Raw genomic sequence first — 12012 nt, forward strand, 5'->3', positions numbered from 1 at the left:
ATACAAATGACCTCCTTAGGACAAAGGACAGCTGAATGTATATGAGGTGACACCACTTTTTCAGGCCCAGTGCCTCTCTAGACCCAAGGCATGGGATGAAGGCCCTTCCAGGGATTATGAATCTTTTTTTTTTGGCTTCACCCACTTATATGAAAATTCCGAGACCGGGGCTCAAATCTGAGATACAGCTGGGACTTACACCACAGCTGTAGCAATGCCAGGTCCTTAGCCCACTGCACCACAGCTGGAACTCCCAGGAAGAGAGTGTCTTGAGAGTAGTACCAGGTTTGATGGTTGACAGCCAGGGGGATGTGGCATAATGTCTGCAGGCGCAGGTCTGAGTTCCAATCAGAACTCCTGGACCACTTGCTTCAACTCTTGCTGCCTCAGTTTCTTCAACTGCAAAATGAGCATAATAGTGCTACCTCTTATGGTGGTCATGAGGATTCGGCGAGGTAACACACTTAAAGCCCTTTACAGTGTCTGGCACAAATGGTGTGAGCTGTTGGCATTATTTTCTCCTGAGAAAGTGATGCGTGGAGGAAAGAACTGCTTCGGGAAGAACTTTGGGAGATGCCAACCCTTTGTCTTTCCCCATAACTGGTCACCCCTGATCTGATTCCCCCATGTAATAAGCAGCAGGAACCCTTAAACCAATGGCTTGCGCCTCTGATTGCACATTAGAATCCACTGCAGAGTTTTTACACCAGCAGTGCCCAGGGTGCCCCACACTAAATGCCCAAGTAGGAGCATTTTTTTTTCCAAAGCTCCTCAGGAGATTCTCACGTGGAGACAGCTAAGAACCATGGCCTCAAAAGGAAATGGGGCTCTGTGCTACTCTTTGGGTCGAGGAAGGAAGGAGGGAAGGAGGAGCTTGGAGACGGTGCCCGATCTGCAGATAGGATGAAAAGGAACAGAAGCCAAGGCATGGAGAGGAAGCGGGAAGTGTTAGGGAAGAAGAGGAGCTGGAGCCTGCAGTAAAAAAGAGCCATCAGAGCCAGAGCCTGGCCCCAGACTCTGCCAGGCTGATTTCCTAGGTGGTTTTCCTACAGAAGAAAAGTGAACCATGGGGGCGAGGGAAAGATGAGGATGTGCTCATAGCCTCTTTTGGCGCCCTCGAATAGCAGATCCCGATGGGTTGTTAACACCTTGTCAAGAACACGGGAGACAGGCTGTTCCTCCTCCTCCTCCTCTGGCACACACACAAATGGGTCCCCATCTACCCACTCACCAGCTCACACCCCGATTCCAACCCCAGCCAACCCAGCAGAAAGTCCCAACTCTGATCCATGTAAGTATCTGGCAGCAGAAGCAGCACAGCCCACCCGGGGGTTAGACACCAGGTCCCCAAGGCTGCCCCCTTCTACTGTAACAGGAGACAGCAGCAAGCTGAGAGCTTGGCAAGGCTGCCACTATTCACTTTTCATGTGTCACGAAAGGAAACCGTGACCTAGAGGAGGAAAGTGACTCGCTCACAGCGACACAGGAAACAGTGAGAGATGGGACTCCTGGTCCAGTGCTCTTTTTCCCACACCCACCAGCAGACTTCAGCTTTTGGCCCAGTGGCTCTAGCAGAGTCTCTCGGGTCACCCAGCAGAGGTCTTGAGTTGGCTGCTTTGAGGGAGTCTCAAATAAACCTCCAGCTCTGGGTCTGGATCAACAGTGGAGGTGCTGGGCATTTGGGGCTTTGTGCTTGTATGGCCTTTTCCCCCCTATCTTTCGTTCTGGGACATGTTTGGGCCAGGTGAGAGTTCCCCCCCATCCCCAAGTGGAGACTATGTCTTTAAGAAAGGACGAGTCAGAGCCGCAGGGATCAGTTTCAAGCAGCCCTCAGAAGGCAAATCTGGATTGAGTTTAGGAGGAAAAAAGAAGGGGTTTAGCTTTGGTCCTGCCTCTTTTCCTTTCTCTCCTTTGCTCGTCCCTCCTCCGGCCTTAGTCTGGAAATTCAGTTCACTTGGCCAGGAGGTTACGGAGCCCAGGGCTTTGACCAGCAGCCTTGTCCTCTCATCTTATCCCTCCTCCAGCTCCCAAGCACACGACCTGGAGGACTCCTGGGCAAGTTGCTGGAATGACTAGGTACGTAGTCTGGACATTTTAACATATGCCCTGTCGGTGTGGTCTGGGAGTGTCCAACACGGACCTGGTGGGAAGTGGAAGGGGGACCCCTAGGACCTCCGAGAACCTTGGTAACTGAGGCAGGAGGAAGATGGGTGGGCTTTGGCCCCAGCCCTCTTGGTGGCTCCACCAGGGGCTCTGTGTTCAGGAATCTGGAAGCTCAGACAGAGGCCTGGTCCGTGCAGTCTGGCCCACCAGCACCCTTGTGAGTTGCCCACCCAAACCTTGATGGGTGGGATTTGGGGAATGGGGAGAGTTGAGTTTGCTGCTGCTGCTGCTGCTCGAGGAGAAATTGAGAGCAGAGGGGTGCTAGGGACCCCATGAGAGGGGCATATGGGAACATTTCCAGCCCCAGCCACCAGTCTGTCTGTCCCTAACACACTGGAAATATAACCCCTTGGATGAGGCAAACGGGATTCAGTCAGTTCGAGTTGCACATGCGGTGGCCAGGAGCCATGCAAGTTCTTCTTGGGCTTGTTTTCAACTGTGTGAATGACAGGAGGCAAGGCTCTTGGTTTTTAAAGACTTCGGTTTACACTTTAGAGAAAAGGGCTTAATTTCACTTAGCAGAAAGGAGGGAAATGCAAAGAAAGAGATAGGGAAGGGGCTCTGGGCCCATGACAGAGATTCGAGGAGAGCTTGACATTTCTGTGAGCTTAAGAATGCTTCTCTCCTATATTTTAGGATTCATCCGTGCATTTCTTTACGTATTTATTCAACAAACATCTTACATGCCTTTCAGGGCCCACTGCTGGTGTGGGGGATCAGGCAACCCAATGTGGAGCTGATCCTCCCACCTGACCGCCTTCTCTGCATCTCACCCTACCCTTCCCTCACCCTACTCCTGGCCCTTTTTATAGGGGAAGAGGCACCAGCTTCTAGCACACTCGGGTGACCTGATGAGGGCATGATAATTGCTGACGTTGTTGGCACTAGAGTGGGGATATGCCACTGACATGAACCTGTCACCTGAGCAGCAGTGTCTCTTGAAAGAGACTTGAGGCTGGGCTCCAAACATAGCCTCAACCACTGGGAAGGACTTTGAAGTTCAGGAATCAGCATGGACACTGTTCAGCCTAATCCTTTCTGGACAGAAGGAGTAGGCTAGGCCTTCTTTGGACATGAGGAGTAGAGCTGGGGCCCAGGCTGGGCCTTCAGCATCATATGTGGGCCAAGCATAAGTTGGATTTGCCAAGAACATCTGAGGACTTTGTTCTTTGACTTAAGCAAGTTGTCATAATTTGGGCAAAAGGCATGCTGGGATCTCAGCCACTCAGCTGTTGAGGAAGGGGTAGCATTGGCAGTACTAGTTCTTGGGTGGTCTTTGGATGTCAAAGGCTTGGGTATGGCACAGAGAAGTGCGTGTGTGTGTGTGTGTTATAGGAACTAATCCTTAGGAGAAAGAGCCTGGCAAAAGCCAGACAGAAGGTGTAAACCTGTCCAAGTAGGCTTGGGATTCAGAACTGCACTCATAACTGGCAGGTTGCACAAGGGCCCAGTGAACACAATGAAAAAGCAGAGAGACCAGTGCCAGGGTCTGCTCACCTTTCTAGGGCAGAAGTGGGAGGGGACTGAGAGAATAGGTGAGTTCCATGACTTCAGCTGAGGGGGACTGAGTGGGACTGCCAGCAGCTACCACCACCCTACTTAAAAAGAAATCCTCAGCATTATGCATCTACACTGCACTCTGGGCATTTGGGCTTGAGCTGGGCTTGTCTGAGGGGCTATTTCTGAGTCTAGAAGGGAGACAAGGAATGGACTGTGTGATTTCCTGAGGCTGTGATGGTGATGCTCTGCAAACATGTCTTCATCCACCCTTCAAATCCCACTGTGGCCACTCCTGCTTCTCCTTGAGGGGCTATCACAGAGCTAGACCTCCTGTTCTCATAGTGCATATGCTGTTCCCACTTCCTAGACCCCATCTCTGCCTGCAAGCTCCTGTCATTCCTTCACAGAATAAAGCTGCTGCCCCAAACAAGTTGTTCAGCTGGGTGGCTGAGGGGAGAGGAGCAGGGAAAATGGAGGAGGGTGGGAATTGTCTCAGGAAGGTTAAATGCCAGCCAGCATCCTAGAGCTAAAATAGAGAGCTGGCCCTTCCCATCTAGGGCAACGTCTTGGAAGAAGCTCAGTAAAGGTTGTTTTCTCTCCCTTGTGAGGGTGCATTTTAGAGAAGCACTTTGTTTCCTCTCCATTTCCTCTACAAATCTGATTGTCTGAGGGGAGCAGGTTTAGGGCACTATTTTTTTAAAGTGGACAAAATAATCCCTTCAATGTAAAGCTGAGTAATTCCCAAAAAAAGATCCAAGCAAATGAGGCTTCTGTCCAAGAATGGGAAAATAACTGTCCATCTCTCCACTTAATTAGAAAAATGATCTGCCAGGTAGTGAGTCATGCTGCCCGTCAGCAAACAGCACCATCCCCAGCCACAGAGCCAGGAATAACGTAGGTGAGAGATGACAGCAGCCATGATGAAGAAAAGACATGAAGGGGCTCAGACTCCTGAAGCCAGCAGCTGTTTGGACCACCTTTGCCCCCTCCTGTGCGATAGATAATGCACTGAAGTGAGCTGCGTCATCCGTGATGCATGCAGATCAATACAGCTGGGGAGCATCAGTGCATCTTGATTAGTGGGGTCTCTGCAGGAGGCACTCAGGATCAGGATCACAGCTCTTTACATAGGCTGGAAGTTCTTCCTTATTCAGTACAACATACATAGAGTAAATTGCGTAAGGTGTGCTAGTTGTAAATGTGCAGCTCAGTGGATTTTTACCTATGTAGATTCTATGTGTAACCACATGCCAGATCAAGATAAAGAACATTCACAGCACCCCCCAGAAGGCTCATTTTTGCCCTTCCACCTGGGAATTCTTCATTTATATGCACCTAAGTGCTGCAGCCAAATGTTTAACAACCAGTTCTGAGGTTTGTAGGGGGTACCCTGCCTTCCAGCATTTGCTAATTTTTGTGGCGTAAATATTTCCACCATGGCTGATTTCAAGCTATGAACAGTTTAACAACCAGCTTGCAAAATTCTGCAAACTTAACAATAGACTCTGGTTAGCCAGGGCAAACTGGCTTCAGCACACTGCTGGTTGTGGGTCGGCATCAAAGAAAACCAGGTCGACACGTCTACCCAGCCCAGCTTGGTGCATTGCAGATAAAGGTGGCCTCTCCGATACTCCTAGGTCCAGCCCTCTTAGTGAGAGAGAATTGTTCGTGGAATTTAAAGTGATCTCTAACTTCTTTTGTCCATACACCAGACATCAGTTGTGCCTCTATTCTAGAGCCATGGAAGTGCATAAACCATGGTTTATCTTTCAAGGACCTTCCATAATTTAGCACTTGGAGGGAGAGGCATACATTTGAAGGTATGTATGCAACAGAGTTCTAGGGGCTGGGGTAGGAGACTCATGGGACTTATTGAGGGCACCGAGGAGGGCTCCTTTTTGCCTAGGAATCTGTATTTCTTTACCCCACTTTATTTTGAGGAGTGCCTTGGGGTTGAGAAAGAGAACATCATATATATGCCTGTCATGGATCCTGATTCTACCTCTTCCATGCCATGTGATCTTGGGCAGGTCACTTAACCTCTCTGAGCTTCAGGTCCCTCATCTGTACAATAGGATTAATAGTTGTACCTACCTAACATAGTTATTTTCTGAAGTAAATGCGATAATTCATATATAGCACTTAGCACACATAAGCACTTAATAATTATTAGCTCTAATTAGGAATTATTAGCTACCAACTTGGACAAGCCCAGAGCGTCTTTAAGACTCATTTTGTTTTTCATCTGTGAAATGAGAAAAAATACCAACCTTTCCAGGGTTGTCTTGAGAATTAAATGAGATCATGGAGGTGAACTGTCTGGCCCATAGTATGCTTTCAGCAAATGCTGGTTTGCCTCCCTTCCCTGCTTTCTGATATACTGACTTAGGTACCTTGCCTTTAAGAGCCAGCTCTGGGAGTTCCCGTCGTGGTGCAGTGGTTAACGAATCCGACTAGGAACTATGAGGTTGCGGGTTCGGTCCCTGCCCTTGCTCAGTGGGTTAACGATCCGGCGTTGCCATGAGCTGTGGTGTAGGTTGCAGACGCGGCTCGGATCCCGCGTGGCTGTGGCTCTGGCGTAGGCTGGTGGCTACAGCTCCGATTCAACCCCTAGCCTGGGAACCTCCATATGCCTCGGGAGCGGCCCAAGAAATAGCAACAACAACAACAAAAGACAAAAAAAAAAAAAAAAAAAAAAAAAAAAAGAGCCAGCTCTGGCATCTTAGGAAATAAATACATCACGTCAATATACCAACTCCCCTCTAAAAATTTTTTATTTTGAAATAATCATAAACACAGCAAATTGCAAAAAAAAAAAAAAAAAGTGGAGGGGGATCTTGTGACCCTTGACCCACTTTTCCCCAATGTTGACCTCGTACATGATTATAGTACAATGCCAAAATTGATATTGGCACAGTCCACAGAGCTTATTCAGATTTCATCAGTTTTACATGTACTCTGCAAGTGAGTGTGTGTATGTATTATATGTGTATGTGATTTTATCACATGCATAGATTTGTGGGACCTTCCCCACAATCGAGGTGTGGACCTATTTGATCGCCACAAAGATCTTCCTGGTACCACCTCTTGATATGCACACCCACCCACTATCCAGCGCCCCCACCGCTAACCCCTGGCAACCAAGACTATATTTCATCTATGTGGTTTTATTATTTCAAGAATGTTACAAAAATGAATTTATAACAAATGTAACATTTGAAGACTAGTTTTTCTCATTCAGCGTCATTCCCTTGAGATCCTTACAAGTTGTTCCAAGTGTCAGTAGTTTTCTCCTTTTTATTGCTGAGTAGTATTCCATGGTATGAATGTACCAGTTCATTTAAGGATTCACCTGTTGAAGGACATCTGTATTGTTTCCAGTTTGGGGCTGTTATGAATAAAACTGCTATGAGCATACATGTAACAGGTTTGTCTGTGAACATAAGTTTTCTTTTCTCTGGGATAAATGCCCAAGAGTGCAGTTGCTGAGTTGTATGGTAATTGCATGTTTAATTTTTTCCATGAGGATTTTTTAAATGGGGTATAGTTGATATACAATATTATATGTTTCAGGTGTACAACATAGTGATTCACAATTTTTAAAGGTTATGCTCCATTTATAGTTACTATAAAATATTGGCTGTATTCCCTGTGTTGTGCTATATATCCTTGTAGCTTATTTTATACATAATAGTTTGTATCTCTTAATCCCCTACATCTATCCTGCCCCTCTCTCCACTTCCCTTGCTCCACTAGTAACCACTAGTTTGTTCTCTATATCTGTGAGTCTGTTTCTTTTTTGTTATATTCACCAGTTTGTCTTATTTTTTAGATTCTACATATAAGTGATACACAGTATTTGTCTTTATCTGATTTATTTCACCTAGCGTAATACTCTCCAAGTCCATTCATGTCGTTGCAAATGGCAAAATTTCATTCTTTTTATGGCTGAGTAGTATTCCATTGTGTGCGTACACACACACACACACACACACACACACACGTATGTTTATATATATACACACACACACATATACACTACATCTTTATCTAGTCGTCTGTTGATGGACACTTATATTGCTTCCATATCTTGCCTGTTGTACATAATGCTGCTATGAACATTGAAGTGCATGTATCTTTTTGAATTAGTGTTTTTTGGGGTTTTAGATAAATACCCAGGACTGGAATTGCTAGAATTGTGGAATCATATATGCTGTAATTCTATTTTTAGATTTTTGAGAAACCTCTATACTGTTTTCCATAGTGGCTGCACCAATTTACATTCCCACCAGCAGTGTACAAGGGTTCCCTTTTCTCCACTTCCTTGCCGGCATTTGTTATTGGTGTTCTTTTTGATGATAGCCATTCTGGCTGGTGTGAGATGATATCTGTGGTTTTAATTTGCGTTTCTCTGATGATTGATGATGTTGAGCATCTTTTCAAGTGTCTGTTGGCCATCCCCATGTCTTTGGAAAATGTCTGTTCGGGTCTTTTGCCCATTTTTTAATCAGGTTGTTTGGTTTTCTGATGTTGAGTTGTATCAACTGTTTATATATTTTGGCTGTTAACCCCTTATAGGCCATATCATTTGCAAATATTTTTTTCCCACTAAGTAGATTGTCTTTTTGTTTTGACTATGGCTTCCTTTGCTGTGCAAAAGCTTTTAAGTTTAATTAGGTCCTGTTTGTTTTTGCTTTAAATTTCTTTACTTTGGGAGACAGATCCAAAAATATACTGTTAACAATTTATGTCAAAGAGTGTTCCGCCTAGTGGCTGTACCAGCATTTGTTGTGGTCACTATTTTTTTTTTAGCCATTTTGATAGGTGTGATTACTCACTGTGATCGTAGCTTACGTTTCCCTAATGGCTCATGATGTTGAACATCTTTTCATAAGTTTATTTGCCATCTATATATACTCTTCAGTGAAATGTCTGTTCGTGGCTTTTGTCCATTTTCTAATTGGATTGTTCTTTTTTTACTATTGAATTTTGAGAGTGCTTTATGAATTCTAGCATCTAATATGTGGTTTGTTGGATACGTGGTATGCAAATACTTTCTCACATTCTAGAGCTTATCTTTTCATCTTTTTCACATGGGCTTTTGCAAAGCGCACATTTTAATTTTGATGAGATTCAGTTTATCAGTTTTTCCTTTTACGGCTTCTCCTTGCAGTGTCAAGTCCAATAACTCTTTACCTAGTCCTTGCTGCCAAAGGTATTCTCTTTTTTTTTTCTAAAAATTTTATAGTTTTGTGTTTACATTTAATGTATCATCCATTTCAGGGTTCTTCCCCCCACCTCCCGGGGAGGTTAATCCCTTCAGTACCATTTTTTGAAAAGGCTATCCTTCCTCCATTGAATTTTTTTTTTTTTGCACGTTTGTCAAAAATCAGTTGGGTGTGTTTTGTGGATCAATTTCACCCCTGCATGAATACTACACAGTGCTCCCACTTCACACCTCCTTTCAAGATATTTTTAGTTACTCTGAGGCCCAGTGTCTTTCCACATAAATTTTATTTTTTTATTCTGAAATTTTATTTTTTTTGCAGAATAAAATACATACATTTAAACACAATTATATTCACACAGATTATTATATCATGGATCTTAAGAAACAGATTAAGTGACTCCCTCTGGAGAAGTGGAATGGAAAATATGCTGAGACAAATAGAAAATTTATTCTATACTTTATCCCATCTTGTATGGCTTTCATCTTTACTATTTAGTATTATCTATTATATTTCAGCTTTTCTTTAAAAATTAGCATTATATTAAAATTGTTATATTATGCAACTAAAATTTATAAGGAAGAAAACCTTATATACCACTAAATATTTTATATGGCATAATAAAAAGAATAACTTTACTGGTAAGAATAACAAAAATAATATACCCTCTGAAAATAAGTAAAATATAAAATGCATAAATTGGTTAAAAAACAGTGTAACCATATAAATATGTCCTCACAATTTGTTACATCTTATTGATTCTTCAATATAGGCATTACACCATTCTAGGTGATGTGATAAACAAGACATTTAGACCTTACATTGTACCATGGAGAGAAATGGTTATTAATAATACAGTTGTAGAACTGTATTATTTAATTATACAATTACATTATTTAATTATAATTATCATAGATTCTTTGATGGAGATGAAATCAGAATCAGATGTAAGAAGACTTCAGCATTCCAAGACTGAGGTCAAATGACCCCCTTTATGGTGGATTATGCACTTATTTACTATGAGATATATTTCTTCTCCAGAGATTCCTTGTTTGTGTATCAATTGTATTTTTGGTTTGCAGTTATTCTGAAGTTTTGATATGAGTCTATATGTATATGAGATTGATTTAAGTTGTTGTTCTCTTAATTGCAAGTTCATCTCCAGTGTCCTGCATTTGTACCCTCCTCTTCTCATGATTTCTGATTTTGGTGGGATAATTGTGCATGGATGATTTCGTATCTTTACTGTATATATACCTTTACTGGTGAGCCTTGTCATTTGTGGAATTTTTGTTTCCTGTTGCTGTCTTTTCCTTTCTGCCTAGAGAAGATCCTTTTGTATTTGTTGTAAGGCTGGTTTAGTGTTGCTGAATTCTCTCAACTTTTGCTTATCTGTGAAGGTTTTGATTTCTTCTTCAAATCTGAATGAGAGCCTTGCTGGGAATCTTGGTTGGAGGTTTTTTCCTTTCATCACGTTAAGTATATCAGGCCACTCCCTTCTGGCCTGCAGAGTTTCTGCTGAAAAATCTGCCGATAACCTTATTGGGGTTCCCTTGTATGTTACTTGTTTCTTTTCCCTAGCTGCTTTCAAGGTTTTCTCTTTGTCTTTAATTTTGGTCAGTTGGATTAATATGTGTCTCAGTGCATTCCTCCTTGGGTTTATTTTATATGGTACTTGTTGTGCTTCCTGGATTTGAGTGAGTGGTTCCTTTCCCATGTTAGGGAAGTTTTTGGCTATTATCTCTTGGAATATTTTTTCTGTCCCCTTCTCTCTCTCTTATCCTTCTGGCACCCCTATAATATGGATTTTGGTGCGTTTCATGTTGTCCCAGAGTTCTCTGAGACTCTCTTCATTTGTTTTCAATCTTTTTTCTCTTTTCTGTTCCTCATCCGTAATTTCCACTGATCTGTCCTCCACCTCACTTATTCGTTCTTCTGCCTCCTGTATTCTGCTGTTAGCTGCTTCTAGTGAATTTTTTATTTCAGTTATTGTACTTTGCATCTCTTCTTGTTTAAGTTTTATATCTTGTATCTCTTTGGTCAGTGTTTCCTGTAAGTTATCCATCTTTGCCTCCAGTTTATTTTCAATGTCTTGCATCATCTTCAGCATCAATAGTCTAAAGTCTTCTGGAGGCTGAGAATCTCATCACTTAGCTGAGGGGTTTTTCCTTTCTCCCTCCTCTGAGTTATAGTTCTCTGTCTTTTCATTTTTATAGGTTTTTGGTGTGGTGACTTTTTATAGATAATAGAGTTGTAGCCTCTCTTACTTCTGGTGTCTGCCCCTCTTGTGGCTGAAGTCAGTGTGGGGGGCTTGCTGTAGACTTCCTGATGGGAGGGGCTGATGCCTGCCCACTGGTAGGTGGAGCTGATTCTAATCCCTCTGGTGGGTGAGGCTTAGTCTCTGGATGGGATTAGAGGCAGGTGTGTGCCTGAGGAGTCTTTAGGCAGCCTGTTTACTGAGGGGTGGGGCTGTGATCCCACCTGGATTGCTGTTTGCCCTGGGGCTTCTCAGGCTGGCTGAAAGTGGGGCCAGATTTTCCCAAAATGGCCACCTCCAGAGAAAGGCAGCTGCTGAATATTCCCCAGAGTTTTGCCTTCAATGTCCTTCCCTCACAACAAGCCACATTCACCCCTGTTTTCCTAGGATGTCCTCCAAGAACTGCAGTCAGGTTTGACCCAGATTCCTATGGAGACCTTGCTCTGCCCTGGGATCCAATGCACGTGAAAGTCCGTGTGCGCCTTTTAAGAATGGGGTTTCTGTTTCCCCCAGTCCTGTGGAGCTCCTGTGCACAAGCCCCACTGGCCTTCAATGCCAGATGCTCCAGGGGCTCCTGTGCACAAGCCCCACTGGCCTTCAGTGCCAGATCCCCACACGTGAAGGTTTGATGTGGGCTCAGAACTCTCACTCCTGTAGGTGAGTCTCTGTGAACCAGTCTGTGGAGCTTCCCACCTGGGAGGTACGGGGTTTATATTGTGAAATCGCTCCTCCTACCTCTTGATGTGGCCTCCTCTTTTTCTTCTGGAGTAGGGTATCTTTTTTAGGGTTTCCAGTGCATTTGGGTGGAGACTGCTCAGTCTTTAGTTGTGAATTTTGTTGTTTATAGGAGAGAAGTTGAGCTCC

The 12012-nt window shown here is 43.9% G+C and overlaps 1 protein-coding gene across 9 annotated transcripts in view; it reads left to right on the forward strand.

The window, feature by feature from the left end:
* The window catches only part of NHSL2 (NHS like 2), a 285277-nt gene that overhangs the window by 144349 nt on the left and 128916 nt on the right, over positions 1-12012 (forward strand). For 4 of the 9 annotated variants that reach the window (XM_085008415.1, XM_085008420.1, XM_085008423.1 and 1 more), the window contains exon 1: positions 1935-2076. The exons of the other annotated variants lie outside the window; for them this stretch is intronic. The gene's annotated coding sequence lies outside the window, so the exon portion shown is untranslated. Of the gene's footprint in view, positions 1-1934; positions 2077-12012 lie in introns of those variants that run through there. 9 annotated transcript variants of the gene reach the window in all.

The sequence above is a fragment of the Sus scrofa genome, chromosome X (assembly GCF_054392235.1).
Source record: "Sus scrofa isolate SSC_HxYL_T2T_F1_AM1 chromosome X, Sscrofa_HxYL_maternal_Yorkshire_Landrace_v2.0, whole genome shotgun sequence".
Taxonomy (NCBI): domain Eukaryota; kingdom Metazoa; phylum Chordata; class Mammalia; order Artiodactyla; family Suidae; genus Sus; species Sus scrofa.